This window comes from Strigops habroptila, chromosome 7, assembly GCF_004027225.2.
Source record: "Strigops habroptila isolate Jane chromosome 7, bStrHab1.2.pri, whole genome shotgun sequence".
Taxonomy (NCBI): domain Eukaryota; kingdom Metazoa; phylum Chordata; class Aves; order Psittaciformes; family Psittacidae; genus Strigops; species Strigops habroptila.
The window spans coordinates 40,325,857-40,342,459 of NC_044283.2; positions in this window are offsets into that span (position 1 = coordinate 40,325,857).

The window sequence follows — 16,603 nt, forward strand, 5'->3', positions numbered from 1 at the left end:
TAGGTTACCTCATAGTATAGACTCCAAATCCCATTGGTATGGTGCTTGGAGACATTCTAATTGACAGAAAACGAGTATCAACTGCCTGATATGTGCTCTTCAGGGGCAAACGGTGAGCCTTTTGCTTAGATTAATGAGGTTATCAGTCACACAGAATCTTGTTAGAGCAAATTCCGTTCCTAATTTTGCAATGTGGCTCTTGAATCAAGGACTTCATTTCCAAGCAGAAAAAAATGAGATGCTTCAGAGAACTAAAAAGGTCAGAATCCGCTACTCCATGTGCTCACTAACACTGCATGATCCGCTGTTCTTATGTGACTACCTTTAAGCAAGTCCACTGTGATACCTGTCCTTAGTTACGTTCCACAATCAGAAGATGATGATGTCCAGTGACTTAGTTAAAAGGCATCAAAGGCATGCACTTACCTGACATCAGGGACTGGATTGCCAGCAACTCTGCACTCCAGCAATACTTTGTTTCCTTCAGCAATTTCCTGGCTCCGGAGCTTCTGAGTGAATTGAGGTGGTGAAAATTGATTCTCTTCCATGTTGATGAAGGGGTGGCAAAGGAAAGTTTCGGTCTGAGTGATGCTCTCCCTTTCAGAAAAGTGTTCTCCATTGAGATGAACTCCAGGTAATTTTGCCTCAGGCTCAGCCTCTTGATGTGGCTTGTCAAACTCCTGGTTCACCGAGGTACTTTCAGCTAGTTGTTTCTTTTTAGGAGACAGGTATCCACTATCTGGAGAAGAAGAGTCCCCATCAGGACTTCGGCCTCTTGTCTCTGATGCCTGTCTAAATATAGATGACAGTTCCTCTATGAATGTGGCAGCTTTGTCACACAGCTTGTTCCTGAAAGGAATTTCTCCCTGGGATGCTGAGTCAGACTTTGGGCTTGTCTTAGCTACACCTGGACCATCTTCCTCCGAATGTTTCAGGCTTCTAATGAAGCTGGGACTAGCAGTTAGCAAAGGTGAGGTGCTTGCTTGCTTCCTGGAAACTGTGATAAAACTACCTGCTGTTTGAGGTGTGGTGGGTTGCTCTTTCTGATTGCTTGGGAGAATGTGACTTGCGGCACATGAACTCAGACTGCTTGCTTGAAGCTTCTGTAAAGCATCTTGCTCGCGCAGTTTGGCAGCCCTGAAAGAAGCATTTTCTGAAGTGCTAGAAAGAGAGGTGTTGAAATAATGGTTAAAGTCTGGTGCTGCATTCTGATCCTCCTCCTCCATGGAATTGGCAATAGCTTCCCGAGCTATGTCAAGGCTCTTACATATCTCTTCCTGGGTAAGGAAGGCAGAAAGTTCATTTGAAAAGTCCCCATTCTGTATGTCTGATAGGGAATCAGAGAAAAAGTCATGGTAGGAGGAAGCTTCTGACATATTTTCAGGATATCCCTTGTTCATGCCTCTCTCTGCACAGTAAGCCTCCTTCAGCATTAAAGAAAGAGGCAATGCTTGTCCATAGCTTCTGTCTTGCATCCTGGAAGACACAAATACAATTCCTTAATGAAAAAACTTCTCAGTAAAAAAAACCTCTGTTATACCCTGGTTCCCATAAGCTAGACACAAAACTGGGAGAAGAGCAGAACCCAACCGTGCAAATTGTCTAAGTGAAAATGAGAACACTCAGGTTCATTTTTCTCATGCTTCTTCCTTCAGAACTATGAAGACATCCTTCATACATTGCTGAGCACAAGCTCAATTCCACTGGACCCATTTGAGTGATTTGTTATTTCACATCAATGCTATTACACTTATTTTATTTTTTTTTTTCTTGTTTTAGGCTTATGATGATCTGGGGAATATATTTACTTTTCTCTTTCCTATAACACTGCCTTCCAGGTGCTAAACCATCAAATTCAGAGAGGCAAAGTACTGTAGCTGAAAGCATTATGAGAATCTACACACAGATGTTTGATTTAAAAATTCCAAGTTATCCTTTCTGTTTAATGTTGATGTGTTTAATATTATTTTACTTCTTGTGTTAATGTTTTTAACTTGTTACCTTTCAATACAATTTAGTAGCACTTTCCTTAACACTGATACATGGAATCTCAAACTACCGCATGCTAAAAGTAAAACACTAAAGAAATAGATTTCACAACCTATGTGTCACTCTGCACCAAATAAGTGTATAATGTATATTCTGTACCAGTTTCACAAAGTACAGAAGCATCTATACATCTCCAGTTTTCCCACGTTATTTCAGAAGGAGGATGCATGTTCTCTATCTCTGTAAAGGCAGAAAAAGCAAGAAACAAGACATCAGGGAAACCAGTCTTTTCCCAAGGGAAGGACCTGCCTGAAACTCTCTTTTTAAAATTTATTTCTCCTGCTGCTCACTAGATTGCGGGTGATCTATCTTAAAACTAATTGCTGCTTCTTGCAAAGCATTTAATGAAGTTGAACATCAGTGGTTTTAATTAACCCTGAAAATGCTCCTCTCTTTATCATAGTTTCTATGAGATTCATTTGAATAATCTGTACAAGATTTTAAAAAATATGTATTCTCTCAATGGCCCAAAGTATTTCCTCACTGATAGATAGGTGGCTTGACAGTCACGGGATGTACTCGGATGTATTTTACATCAGCTCGTGCAAGCTCCAATTACCTTTAGTCACTTCACCAGGGCTTACCCAGCATGTAGTCATTAACTGACTGATAGATTATTGGAATTCTTGGCCTGGCATATGCATCTCCTGATGTGCCTGCTTCTCTTGCCAACAGATTACAACTCAACACATAAAAGAGAAGTATAAGGAAAATAAAACATTTTAGGATTTTACATGTTTTTTATAGAATACCATGATAGGTTTATTCTTCGCTGGGATTACATCTTTCTTTTCTTTCCTTTTATCTGTGTTTACAGGGCAACAAATTTAGCTGCCATGCCAATCTCTTTCAACAAAATCTAAAAAAGTATATACAGTATAACTGGCTGCCACATAGCAGCTTTAAAGAATGAATCTGAGAAGCCAAGCAAACAGTTGGTCTAGAGGCTCAGCTGTTAAGGCATAGACTGGATGAATGCCAGAAAACTAAGGGTTAAACCTGGAGAGTTGCTTTCTCCTTCACCTTAGTTCTTTTTTAACACTTTGTATTCAAATGAACGAGGGGGCTAGTTTACTGTTTAGATAACTCAGAAATATCTGTGTTTCAAATGATATCTTTATTTAAATCTGATTCATACTGGTTACTAGCTTGCTCACATCTCGAACGGATACATTACATACTCAGATAAACTTCTCTGACTTTCAACACGAAGCTGCTCTGGTGTTTGTTTCAATGGTTTACGGGTCGAGGGCAATCTTACCGATTGCTAGTCACCCAACACGATGATTAAAATGAACGTATTATGAATTAGCATACCTCCTCCTAATACTCAATTTTATCGTTAGAAAAATATAATGGCTACATATGTCATAATTTTCAAAGCCCAGTGTCTAAATTTAAGTAAATCAATCTGTAGCTGGGTGCTTAGATAACGATGACTAATTTAAACATGTGCTGATTATTGGCAATTTCTAATGCTGATAAGCCTTCTTGGTGAGAAAGGTCTGGTGCCTAAATAAGGATTTATATGTCTAGCTTTAGACAGCTGAATGGAAGCTTCCAGTAGAAAGACTTTTTTTCAGCCACACTGTAATACATAAAGCCACTATTCTTTTACAGCAACTTGTAACCACAGCGAACTGAAGATGAAGTATCGCTAACCCTATCAAGTAGCATATAAGGTCATAATTAGAAATTTCAAATGCTATTTCTAGCTTCTCCAAGTTAGACTACAAAGTATTTATAACAGGTTTCATCATCATTACTCTCTAGGTAACCTGCAAAGGAATATACTATAGCATTTAAAGACACAAACATAAAATACAATGTTGCATGCAGATCAGTGTTTAGCTATACTTCCAGCATTATTATGTATAAACCGTTCTGGAGGTCCTATTTGCTATACATTTAAAAATTACTCACAAGTAAACACACATTTTATTATCATGCTGTTTAAGTATCTGTTCAGAAAATAATACAGATGCTCTAAGGAAGAACATGGTAAATAGTAAATTCAAAACGTACTGATTACAATAATCTCAGAAAACATTTGAATAACTAATCAAATTAAGGTATTCAAGAGAGAAATAGGGAAATATGGCAAACCATAGAAAATCAAAGGACTCACTTCAAGAGAAGTATACGTATCCTGAATTTGCGGAACCTGTCCAATGAAACATTATTACTTCAAAAAATATGACCCAAAGCCGATCTGACCAAAGGAATTATATGAAGGAAGATACATTTATCTAGTGAGACCTTTTAAAACATAAAAGCACATGTTTTTCCTCTGACTTTTGAAATCCTGCAAAATTACTCCCCAAAGTACAGTAATCAAATTTAGCAGAAAATACAAGACAGACCTTACAATGAACAGACCAATACGCAGAGTCTCAAGTATAATTAATAGCGGGTAAAGTTGGTTTTTTTCTTTCTGTATCTAAGTTGGCTTAAAGTTGCTCCAGCAATTCACTAAAGATTGCTTGGTCCTCTGTAAGCATCAAGAAGACTGTGGCCTGTGTGTTACATCTGTCCTCTGTGACTATGTAATTCTTACCCCACTCATCTATATTTGGTAACTGAACTCATGTTTCAGCAGACTGTCGCTATCTGGAATTCCAGTAGAAGCAACGTTAGGCCTGGAAGAGGCACGAAGTTCTGCTGCACTTACTACTCAGAAATTCAGAGTACTTAACCATTTAAATAAACATTTTTTTATTGTATTTAACACAGTATTTTAGGCTGGTTTAAAATATTAATCTGCAATTTTAGAGAGTGATTTTTGCTCATTATTAAAGGGCCTACCTCCACAGGTCATAGGAAACACAGTGTATAAAAGTTAATTTTAAAAAGTAATTTTTTTCTATGGGATTTTGTATTAACAGAATTTTATTTTTGAACAAAATTATCTATTTTTATGACAATAAATAATTGGCTTTTCTACTAAAAAAGATACTAAAATTTTTCTACAAAAAAATTAATAGCTTCCTTGTGCACCTTAAAATCCTCCAGGAAAAGAAAAAAAAACCCTCACAAAATCATAGAATCAATCATTTAGGTTAGAAAAGACCTTTGACATTTTTAGAGTTATCAGCCAAAATGGTACATCACTTTGTAGTAATAGGTAATTATTAATCTGTAACCACATACTTTATACGCCATATAAATTTACCTACTGAATTTTCACATCTCAAGTGAAGTAATCCTATAATCAGAAAAGAATTATCTCCCTCAGAAATGACACACAAAATCCCTGGAAAACATGCATGCTTTAAAAAGACCCCACAACTCTGACACATGTATTAATGCTGAAACAATCAAAATGCATTTCTAGTTTCTACGGCCTTGTAGGGTGTAATGAGTAACACAGTCAACTCTCCCTTACTGTCTTTGTAAGGAAGTACTTTCACTTCATGAACTCCTGTGAGAGTTTTGTCGCAGGGAAGAAAGACTTTCAGTCCAAGAGCACACTTGTACCTTTTCAAGCACATCATTTCCTTTGATACTCAGTGAAAAGAAGCAAACATGAAGACTGCTGGTTTAATCTACAGACTTTATCATGTAATTTCCAGAAATAAAAACAATGTGTGGGTAGGATTGTTTCTGCCAGATTGCAGCCTTTAGGGAGTCAAAGTCTCTAGAAGAGATACGAGAAACTGTAGCTCCAAATAGATGTTATAGATCTCCATCCCTTCTGCCAGCATCCATTGTATCTGCTCTCTAGTTTGAACTAATTTTGTGAGCTGGCACTTGTTCTTAGTGCAAGGTCTTCTACACATTGCCTTGCATTCTTTACTGAAGTTTATTCCTTGGCAACAGAGGAGGGGCAGTGGGCCCACTGTTGTGACAGAAGCGCACAAGAGACTCATAGCTCCCTATTAGTTTCAGACCAATTTAGGTGTTACCAAGCACCAGTATTACACATTTTATTTCAGGAGTTAATATAGTACTTTTCTTCACATCTTCATATAGGCAATCACTGTCCCCTAATTAGAGCTTCAACAGATTCCCTGTTGGATTAGGAATACCTACTTACTTCACAATGTATATAAACCCCATTCTCATGACTTGGGGTCCTTACCGTGTGGTAATGAAATTGATAAAAAGGATTTTATTTCAGGTAATTTTACGGTGATTTCAGTATAGAAGTGTGTCAGATAAGAACAGAATTGTCATTCTAAAAATTCCAGACTAAAAATTGTATACAAAAAAAGAACTAGTCATCTAAGAGTTAACCACTGTATGCCTAATTTTTAAGCAGTCACCCCACAGCGGGGATCCAGGTCCTGTGTCGGGCACCGAGCCTCTCCACTAAATGCGTAAGAGTTAGCTACCTTGGAATGGGAGCCAAAAATAGCCTGCATACTAACAGCAACAAACTGCCCTGGGCTATCTCCAGCATTTTCTACAGGGAGGGTGTGGATGAAATCTTGGTTCTCAGAATTATGTTTAAATTGTCACTTCTGTGAAGAAAATATACCTGCCTGGATACACCTACAAAGATCATTTTTAAAGGACCTGAGCTTTTATGAACACAATTGCACTGGTGATTTGTGTAAATCAGGTATGCCTATTACTTTTTGTACAGTGTGGTAGAAACATTTGCCCCAAAAGTGAAAGATCTGTGGTCAATATATTCTACTGGCTTCAAGTGTTAATGAAATACTTGTCATAACTTGCAAACTCATTATGGCAAGGTTTTATACACCTGTATTAAGCCATGAACAAATTTTCCCTAATGTCATTCTACTAAGATTTTGGGAATGCTTGTATCTTTTGACCTGCGATGAATCTCTTGGAAATTTTCTTAATTTTTGATCAAGACCTTCCATTTTCTATCGCAAAAATAATGCCTATGCTCCTGTACAATGGTGGTAGACAGCACGAAATCACTGTAAGCAAATGCTAGAGGGGCTAAAACTTTGGAACAATTACACAATTTGAAAGATTAACACGTGCAATACTGTGCAGTGATGTACTAATTTAGCATTTACATGTAACATGTAAAAACTACTAATAACATACAAACAAGAAAAAGGATATTATACCAGATATGCTCACTCCATTCCTATTACAGTATCGTGGCAAATTCAACCGACGAACACAACTCCACGGAGATAATACTTTCACTACCAATAGATTCGATGGAGCATAGCTAGACTGGTCTCCTGAAAACCCAATAATAGTTTCTGACACTTGTCAGCCCAAGTCATTCAAAACCTCCTGTCACAAACTGTAAAGCTATTCTGGTTGTACAAACTTTCCATTCCATCTGATGAAAATGTTACATGGTGCAAAAGCTTTTAATTGTTAATTGGGCTAAAACCAAAATATACTAACAAGCACGGGTCTTTACCCTAGTAATTTGTGTACTTACCTGAAAAAGCAGGAAAACACTGTAACAGTCCCTGTTATTTTGTATCTTGCTCTAAATAGCAGCAGGATAGAATAAAAGCAGATAGGCAACCTCCAAGACCTAAAGTCAAACACCTCGTCAAATAAGAAACATTAAGAGCTGTTTCTACTTTAAGCAGCAGAGACAGATAAAAGCCCCTCTACTAGTTGCCACAGAATCTTCCACTTATTTTGAGTCACTAACAGACATTTTTTTTCCACATCTGAAAGTTTAAAAAAAAAAAATCTAGTTGCCTGTGCTTAAACATACTTGATCACTGCCTTGCTGTAGTTTGATGCTATGCATGGCTTTGGATTGTTGGGGTTTTGTTTTCTTTTCCCTCGGCATCCAAACACGTTAAATTTTGCTTGTAAATATATTTGTAAATAAAATTATTATCTAGCTAGAGCTAATCCATGTTTTTATAGAGTGCACTGGAAGCACCCACCTGTCATATACATACATGAAAGTGTTAAACATAGAGGAATAGTTAGGCAGTGTCAATGGTACTCAAACATCATCTTCCCAAGCTTCTGGAAGTGTTTCTCTGAGGATCTTCCTAGGAGGAAACTGCAGAAGTGCAACACAGAAGTTCATATGCCTTCAGTTTTGCTAGCAGTGGTGCTGGTACTTGGTCTAGAAGAAATACAACAGTTGTTAAAATTAAACTGTTAAAAGATTAGTAATAATAACCCACACCCTTCTTTTACAGAATACTTCATCAACAAAGTAACTGACGGGCTGCAAGTAACAACAGTTCAATAAATTTAAAAATATCACAACTTTCCAGGATTACCACAGCTGTGAGTAGGAAAGGAAACCATAAAATGGAAAGGAAGGCTAATAGGCAACTCACAAAGAACTAATACTGTTTCTTAAACTGTGGAAGAGGTGAGTGCTTCTCAGTCCAAGATCTGTAGTTATCTAAGGCCTTGCTGAGGCAACCTACCTCAGACTGAGAAACCTGTATTTCAGCTTCCCTTTGTCTCAAGACTACTAGCACACTTGTAATACTGTTCTCTCTCAAGATGCTGTATTTTTTAATCGATCACTAGCCAGACAGGTAAAAACTGAACTCGTGGGCAAACGGCCACTTAACTGGTGAGTGCCCCCAGCATCTCTTAAAATCTCAACAGAATTTTGTTAGGAATTTGCACCCCTGTGTACACTGTGATCAATACACTTCAACATTTGCGGCTGTGGAGCACACTGTGCTCTCACAGGATTATCGCACGAAGGTAAAGAAACTTAGCGCAAAACTATCTGATCCTTGCCAATGTAGAGATTGTGCCTGGGGTAGAGATGCACAAGTTACCTGAGAGCGGGCAGTGGCCTGGCGTCTGAGCCTGCTTTTAGCCAGGCCCCGGCGTTCATCGAACTCTTCTACATTCAGGACGCTGTTTAAACACACTCGTTTCTGAGCCTGACTTTCGTCTTTCCGAGCCTTCCCACTCACAGGCCCATGGACGCGCTCAGCGCCCCAACGCGAGGCGCTGAGGGAGCGGGGCGGGACGGGGGCAGCGGCGGGAAAGGCGAGGCGGGCGCTAGCCGCCGGCTGAGGGGCGGCGCTGCCGGAGGCGAGGAGGTCCCGGGCAGACCCAGCGAGAGCGGCTGCCTCAGGCGGGGAGGGGAGCCCGGCAGCCTCTCCGGGTGAGGGGGAAGGCGCCGCGGGGAGAGGGCGGGGAGCGACCGCTGGAGCCCGCCGCCCCGCCTGACGGTGGGGAGCGGGAGGGTGCCGTGCCGCGGCGGGGGTCCCGCGGCTGTCGGTCAGGGGGTGTTGCTGGGGAGTGTGCCACCGAACTTTTCGGCGGGGGGCAGCATGTACGGTAGGCCCTGCACTGTTGACACGTTTGTTACAATTCTTCGTCAGAACAGAGAACATGCGCAGACAATCTGGTTTACAGGTACTGATGTTTTTGTGGTAAAACTCCTTAAAAATCCATATAGGCTAGGCTCACATCTGTGCAGAAGGCCTGGAGAAGAATCACTGCCTGATTCCATTAAAATGCTTAAGGCATGCTGTAAAATAGTATTAGAGGACAAGAAATGATGTGTCAACAGACTGGAATTGACAGTCTTCGGTGATTAAGTAGAAAGCCTATTTCACGTTTTAGCACTGGGGAATGCATACAAATAAGAATTTAAGCAAGCTATAATACAGCTGATGTTAAAGCACAAAACCTCAAGAAATCTGTTTCATGTTGAATTAAGAAACACCTGGGAAAGGAGTGAAAGTTGCAGACAACAGGACTGAGGCAATCCCCCAAAGGTAGAAAAGACAAGGATAAAATTTGGCAGTGTAGCACGTGGCAATATAGTTGAGATTGGATACTCTAGCTTGTAAAGACTTCAGAGCTTAGAAGGTAAGGATTTCAGATTACATGATAAATTTAAGAAATCTAAGCACCTGTGTTAATGTGTCGGCTCAGTGTAGCCCGACATAATTTTCTAAGGAAAGAAGTGAAGTAAAATGTATTTAAAACACTCTAGTGGAAAATCTGTGTCATCAAAGTTAACATTCAAACTTAGACTGACTGATACCTCATGTTTGAAAGAAGAAAAGCAAGCTGTGTTAGGTAGTTAAGTGTCCTATCTGCACAAAGGAGAGTTAACACCGGTCTCATTCTTAAATTGAGAGTTTTCTTTTAAGTACTTCACATTCAAGACCTTAATTTTGTCTAGTTTCATTTAACTGGACTGCTTCAGCTGTTACTCTTCTCTAAGCTGATTTTGTCATGTATTCTTTAAATGTTAGTCATATTAATGTGGCTTTACCATTTCTTTTATTTGGTAGATTAATCACACTTGGTAAACTAATTATCACTCCCCGTACCAAAAAGTTATCCATCCCTCTATGCCCTGTTTAAGTATCTGCTTCAGTCCCACTCACGTCAGCTATTGCCTGTATATCTCTGTGAAAAAATAAATTTAAAATGAATGCAATTTATATTTTTTAAAATAAAAATATTTACACCTACACATATCATAAAAATCTCACAGTGAGAAAAATGCTTTATAGCATCACATGACATCTTTTTATGTTGTACATACTAAGTCATTGTCAGAGAGGCTCAGTTAGACTTTCCTCTTCATAAGGAAAATTATTTCTATTAGATTAATTTTAGCTGCAAGCCTAGAGTGCATATTTTACATGTTTATATTCATAGCCAGTTATGTACTCAGATTCGTTCTTAGCATGTGCAATGTGTTTGATCTGAGCAGGCACAGACAGCGCTGAAGTTCAATACCAGATTAAAGCCTCTTTCTTTACAAGGGGATTAACTTGGAAAAAGGAATGTGCCTCCTTCAACAGACTATGAAATGCTGATCTCTAGGAAAATAAATATTCACTTCTCCTTTTCCCTTTATCATAATACAGCTTTACATTGCTTTACCTTTTTAACAGCTATTGCAAACTGTCTTTTGATTATGCCAAATGTATTCCTGCGGTCTGTAGGAAGGCTTAGCGTGCCACCTAAAAACATGTCGGTGCAAGATAAGGGTAGACAGCTGTGTATTGCTGCCAGAAGTCTTTGCTAAACAAAGACAAATGTGTAAGAATATGACATCCATACTTCTGGAAAGAGGAATGAATGCTGAAGGAGGAACACAGAACAGCTGATTACTTCTGCTGTTAACCTCAGTGGGACTCAATTTAAAAAAAAAAAGAGTGAAAACACAGCTGGCTATTTAGAATGAACTGCTGAGAGATTTGTCAGCCACTAGCTTCTATTAGGGAGACACTTAGCTTGGGGGTATTTTTGGAAAGAGTTTCCATGGAGTTGAAGAGACTTCAGGCCTTTTGCTTTTTTGTGATTGGCCAACAGACAGGTGCTGAAAAAGGTGGTGGCAGAAACATTCCAGACAGGGTGGATATTGTGTGGACTAGCAATGGCAACTTGGTTTTTGTTTTATTATAGGCTCTATCATGTAAAAACGTAACAGAATTTTTCCTTTCCCTTTTTCTGATGTGAAATGTAAAGAGGTCAGACAAAGCACTGATTAATGTCAGTTGAAAATACAACCGTGTTTACAGTTTGGGAGTGGTGTATTCTGCCATAGCACATGTTCAATGGCTTAAAACTAAAACCATCTATTTTTTCTTCCAGGGTGAAGCGTTCTACATACTTCTGATTTACAAATGCATATTTTATGTTTAAAGACCCTATGTCCATCAAACAGAAATGTATTATTCCATTATAAAGGAATCCTTTACTTTTAGAGGTAAAGCATGTAGCAAATGAATTATTTTTTAAAATAGGTGCTTTTAGGCATGACTTTAAGCCTCAGAACATGGAAGAAAGCAGGACTCTTTCAGCGGCGATGAAAACTTGTGTGGCAGCACCAAGAATCCTTGTGCTTCTTCATTTGGGAGGCAATTTATAGAGCTTGGAGCCCCAGATTTAATCCACTTGTTCTGTGAAAAGAAAGAGTTACAATTTTGCCGGAGTATTGATTTTGTACTGATAACTACATGTCTCCCTAGGCATTACAGCTTCAGACCCAATGACTAAACATTGAGGGGTACAGTGCTGGTATTTTGGCTGATGGACTGGAAGAATGGACGTCCAAGATTTGTAAGTAAAACAAGCTGTTAAAGACAATGTGAAATTTATAGAAGGCATTGAGCATTTCTTAACTAAAATTTCCCAAATACTTTAGATTTAATTTGATTTATCAGTAGATTCAAAAGCAGAAAAAAATCATTGAAGAAAACCAGAAAAGAATGAAAGATGAAGACAGAAAAAAAGAGAAGAAACAAGGGAAAAGCCTTTGCATTGACAACCAAATTAAACAGAAATTTAGGTCTGGAATAAGTAAGTTAAAAGATTTCCTGGAAACATGTCAAAGTAATTCTGTGAAATATACTGCAGAAATGTCTGGTTTGAATGTCTGTTTTCAGCTCTTGGAGGAATAATCCCTAGGTAAAGGTAAGTGTACATTTTTTTGTGGTTTCTTTGGACAGGATGGCAGGAATTAACTGTATGAAGACTGGAGAAGAACATCGTAATAACCTTTTCCTAATGCAGTGGCATACTGTTTTCATACTAACAGCAACGTTTTGTGTGCAGCTCAGATCACTTCAAGAAAATTAGTTTGTGGGAGAGGCATATTCTGTATTTGAGGAGTTTTCTAGGCAGAGTAATTCATCACTTTGGCATCATCTGAGTTTTGTAAGAAGTAGTTTTTCTTGATAAGCATGTTGCAGATTATGTTGAGCCAGCTGAGTAACAGAAGAGGAAAGATTGCTTTAAATATACTAAGGCACAAAATAGAACCGTATTGTGATTTTTGAGGGTGTTTTTATTATATCAAGCTTGCGTATCTTAGTTCATTTCTGTTTCTGCTAAAGTCATATCAGTGATGATGAGCACAATATTCTTCACATGATGAACAATAAGGTGTAAAAAGGGCCATGGGTGAGGTATGCATCCAGCCTGTGTAATGGCCTGTTTTCTGCCTACTACTCTCCCTCCACAGCATCAGCCAGGGGCACTGGTACTGTATCAGATGATGTGTTGCTGTTTTGTGGTTGCCCAGACTCAGAATCCATTCAGTTTGGGACTGACACTGCTCAATTCGAGCTATTTTGATGAGCCCACTGATATACTCTCCGGAAATGAAAGGAAATTATAAAGAGCTTGCAGTAGCCTTTGGTTTGATCCTTTTCATGCTAATCATTTCCATTCTTATACATACCAGCTGCTTCTTGCAGCTTTCTGTTTTGTTTTCAAGCTGGATCACCTAACAGATAAAGTTTAGTGTATCATCAGTTAATGTAGAATAACTGGGAGAGTAACCCCTACCAATGAAGTGGTGACAAGAGTTAGCAGTGGGCTGGCAGCAGTAACCATCTAACTCAGATCAGCAGCTGCCTCTGGTTTATAACACTGGAAGTCTGGAATGATATGGGAGACCAGGGAAATGGATGCTGCACATTTGCAGACAGAACATGCATGCATTTTCTTTTCCAAGTACATATGCTGATTTCTATACCCATTGGGACATCTGTGAGAATCACTGACTCCTGATTTGTGAAAGTTTCTTCCATAACAGGAAAGAATCTTAAAAGCAAAAGTATTGAATATGACACTCATTATGGCTGGCTTTTATTGTTTTGTTTTTTTTTTCTCTCCAAGGCAGAAGTGTGAAAGATCTAAGAATAGCCATTGAAGCAATGAGAAGAATCCATTCACTGCTGGATAAACAGCATGATTTACTGGAGACAACAGATTATCAGAGGATTGCCAAATGCCTTAGGTATTTTGGATTTGAGAATTTGGCAAACAATCTGGATTTTCCATAGGTTGTGTCTATAAAATAAATTTTCTTTTCCATTTTTCTATTTTTTCTGTATATATTTGCTGCTGCATAGCAGCAAATTCTTTCTCAAAATAATAAGTTACAATAACAACAATATTAGCAGTGAAACCCCCAAGAAAGGCTTACTTAAATTGCAAATCAAGAACTGTAAAGTTCAGAGGTGCCCTATTTAGAATTGCCTGTACTACCTGTTGTAAGCAAATAATGAAATGAATGTTAAAATTGTCTTTCCTGAATTTGAAAAGTACAAAATCTCCATAGAAGGCCTCTGTAATAGTATTATAAATGTAATTCTATATTCCTTACAAGGAAAAAGGCAAGAACAAATTTTATTACAGGGAACTGACTCAATAATATGTTGTCATCAAGGCTTTAACCCCTAGACCTATGACATTGCTGCCATTTACAAATATTCCTAAATGCCAAGCACAGCATGATTAACTGCATATCAGAGAGTGGTGCTTGATACCTTGAGATGCACTTTCTCTGTGAAGCGTGTAAGCTTTTGTAATCAATTTGTTTCCCAGTGTCCTCCAGAAGTTTGCTCAGATTTACATGACTCTCCAGCAATCCAATTCCATTTAGGCAGTCAGTAATCCTCTCTGTAAATGATGCTGCTTTTTCTTTTCTAAAAAGCACCTACCCCTTAGCTGACCAACTGTGATTTTCTTTACTCTTTTGCCTAATTAAAATTGCTCCAAACAATGAAGGGTAAAATTCTTTTTCTGCCATTTAGCTTTTAGCACTGCCTATCTAGCTACAGGGGCTGTTACTTCTTTTACTGTCCAGCAGCTTTCTAGTTGTGCTGTTCAGGCCCAGAATTTTCAAACTACTTCACTTGCATCAAAAAGGCTGAATCATAGAATCATAGAATCATAGAATGGTTAGGGTTGGAAAGGACCTTAAGATCATCTAGTTCCAACCCCCCTGCCATGGGCAGGGACACCTTGCCCTAAACCACGTGGCTCAAGACTCTGTCCAACCTGGCCTTGAACACCGTCAGGGATGGAGCATCCACAACCTCCCTGGGCAACCCATTCCAGTGCTTCACCACCCTCACTGTAAAGAACTTCTTCCTTATATCTAGTCTAAACTTCCCCTGTTTAAGTTTGAACCCATTACCCCTTGTCCTACCACTAGAGTACCTAAGGAAGAGTCCCTCCCCAGCATCCTTGTAGACCCCCTTCAGATACTGGAAGGCTGCTATGAGGTCACCACGCAGCCTTCTCTTCTCCAGGCTGAACAGCCCCAACTCTCTCAGCCTGTCTTCATACGGGAGGTGCTCCAGCCCTCTTATCGTCCTCGTGGCCCTCCTCTGGACTCGCTCCAACAGCTCCATGTCCTTTTCGTGTTGAGGATGCCAGAACTGTACACAGTACTCCAAGTGAGGTCTCACAAGAGCAGAGTAGAGGGGCAGGATCACCTCCTTCGACCTGCTGGTCATGCTTCTTTTGATGCAGCCCAGGATATTAAGTATTTACTAATTAGCACCTTCCTGCCCCACCTATGTACTTTATTTGACACCTCTATTAAAGAAGCTTAAATTTAATGCTGTGTTTCCTTTATAGGTCAGGAATTCCACATTCTTAGTTGAAGAGTAGGTTCTACCACCACCATTGTGTTTTAAAGGGGTGTTAAAGAGTATGATAAAGGAAAGCTAATAGAGGTGGACTACATTATAGTATATGATAGTTGGAAATCTGACAAGAAATATCTGACTTTATCACTGTTTCAGTGTGACAGCAACCATATTCATAATTTGATTCAGGATATATTCTCAGATGTAAACCATATAAATTGATGAACCCTTGAAGGTATTTGGGTCTTTTGCAAGCATATCACCTCTCTGATAGAGTATTTCTACAACAGATCTTGCCAAACTTTCACAAAATATGAACCATGACCTAAGATTTTTTCTCATGTACTAAAAGATTTTTCCTTTAAAAGTATTTATCTGGAAAGATAACTGTTATTTACCCAAGAAAGTAATATTAGGAATATATTCATTGTGTTGTCTTTTTTATGTTTTGAACACAATGTCTGAAAAAGAAAACAGCTCCTAGCACTCGATCACCAGTGATAAAGGGATCATAGTCCAGGATACCCTGTTCTAACGTTGTTTTCACCGAGCATATGATAACTTTCTGAAAAGAGGTCTTTCCTATGTAATCAATAAGAAACATGCAGCAGAGAAGGCACATGCACATTTTCTAAAATATTCTTTCACTACATTTGCAAGCTCAGGAAGGTACCAAATTGCATCTTCAGGTATAAGCTCCAGAAACAGTACAAAATAAAAGATAGTCTGCAAAATCCTGAAGCTAACAAATGGAGTTGCTTTGAAATTTTGTGCTTCAAAACTGCAAAATACATGGGTGTTAGCTCTATGTCAGCTTTGATTTTTGAAAGTTAATACGCAGATACTGAAACTTGCTTGAAAACTAATTCAACCCAAGCTCAGATATGGCAGGGACCTGAGTGTACTAATTGGTGTTAATTTCCCTGACCAGCCTCACCTGGAACTTTCTCTTATGCTTCCCAATCATGGGACTCCATTTAAGCTCCATGTGGTTGCAGCTGGTTTGTTTTAGCCCTGTTTCTGAGTTACTCTGTGGGGTTCCTGGATTGGCTTTGGCTTATTTCTTTGCCTGGTGGATCTTTTGTTGTCCCAGCACTGCTCTGCTTGCTTGTCTGCCTCTGGTGTGGCCAGACTGTGCAGTTGGCCCCTGCACCGCCAGCTTGGTCACTGGCCACAAGTGGCCCTGCACTTCCAGCTCCCCAGCAGCTGCAGTGATTTTTGTGGCTGTATCATAACGAATTTCAGTTACAGTGCTT